The following is a 1,873-nucleotide window of genomic DNA, read 5'->3' as shown; positions in this document are numbered from 1 at the left end:
GCTGTTAATTTGTGTGAGAAGTTAAAATTAAGAAAACAAGAGGATAAAAGCAGTTAGTTTGCCCTACTACAGTGTAGAATCCACAATTCACATCCTGGGGGAGTGACAAACCAGTCATTTAATGCTATGTCAACACATGTATCTTGTCTTTCATTAGTAAACTCTCCTGCTGGTTTCTACGCTGTCAGAAGTAGACCTCCTACTGACATTCATAGAGGTGTGGAAACTAAGATGGTTTAATAATTCTGTTTTGTTTAACTTTCTTCTTTATCCTGTTTGAAGCCAATTTTTTCCTTTACTTTTAGAACGAGTACATATTAGCTTCATTTATGAAGTAAATGTTCAAAATGTTTATGATTCAAATGACCTACTTTCCTCTTAATTCCTTAGAGCACTTTGAATATCTTAGCCAATTGAGGGTTACATCTGCCTGTAAATTGCCCATGCTTTCTCTCTGCACACAGTCTGCCCACATCATCTGTGAGTAAATAACCATAAAAAATAAATGGAGAGGAAAGACGACAGCATTCATTTCCCTTTCCCGCTGAAAAGTGTTCTATCGAGATGTTGGTTAATGACCTAAGCAGGATTATAGATCCAAAGTATTTTTCACCCCTCCAGCCCACTCTTGCCCCACAAACCTGTTCAATTTAACTCTTATCTGTTTTTAGATAATGTTGCCCCTAGGCAGTGAATAGCAAATAAATATTTAAATAACTACATACGAAATTCATGCAAAACAACCATATAAAAATCTAGAAAATGCACAAAGCACTCGATATAGAATTTTTATCTATAACGTCTGCCAACATTTCCTAAGTACAATCAAGAGTCAGAGAAAAGCTGTCCCAATTTCACATTTTAACTAGCAAAGTCCTATTTATTTTAGGAAATGTTATTTGTAAAATTAATTCCTGGGATTATTTTGCAATAATATAAATATGTCATCTTGACTTTTATTTTACACTAACCTGCAAAATACTTAAAACATAAGTGTTGTTGTTGGGCTGTTTCAAATTGTAAATAGAAGTGTATGAGTTAAGCATTTAAATTTACTACTTCAATCAAATATTATTCCCATTTAAATTGATAATCCCTCTTTTTTAGAGAATCCTTCTTCTAATGAAACTACATTTAAATTACTTTGTTGTCTTCTTGGAACTACCTTAAAAGTCCAATTCTTCTTTTAAAAGGACTGAGAATTTTTGGTTGTTGGTTTTAAAAACAATCAAGTAAAAGTGACATATATCACAAAAAAGCTTTTGGGTGAAATCAAGGACTGCCACGGTAACTTTAAATGTTTAATTATGTGCTTTAGAGTCAGAATGTAAGTAAATTCTTAAAGGAATATCAAAATTTTTGAAGAATTGACTGCGCTGTTGAAATACATAGGTAACCATCTACAGTAAATGATTTGAAGTACAATAGATACTTAAGAACATAAAATTCTATATATTTGTTTAAAAATAATCTCGGGGCGCCTGGGTGGCTCAGATGGTTAAGCATCTGCCTTCAGCTCAGGTCATGATCCCAGGGTCCTAGGATCGAGTCCTGCATCGGGCTCCCTGCTCCTTGGGAGCCTGCTTCTCCCTCTGCTTCTCTGTCTCTCCCTCTCTCCCTCTATCTCTCATGAATAAATAAATTAAAAAAAATCTTAAAAAATTCTCAAATATATTTGGTATATTTTATATCATAGTTTTACTAAAGGAGTTTTTAAATATTTCATGTCTTGAGGTGCCTGGGTGACTTAGTCGGTTAAGCATTCAACTCTTGATTTCAGCTCAGGTAGTGATCCTCAGGGTTTTGGGATCGAGGCCCACACTGGGCTCCAGCCTCACATTGGGCTCCATGCTCAGTGGGGAGTCTGCTTCTC

This window comes from Eumetopias jubatus, unplaced genomic scaffold (assembly GCF_037043125.1).
Source record: "Eumetopias jubatus isolate StellerSeaLion01/CBP00866 unplaced genomic scaffold, mEumJub1_p1.0 scaffold_2, whole genome shotgun sequence".
Classification (NCBI taxonomy): Eukaryota; Metazoa; Chordata; class Mammalia; order Carnivora; family Otariidae; genus Eumetopias; species Eumetopias jubatus.
Note: the sequence above shows the minus strand (reverse complement) of the source record.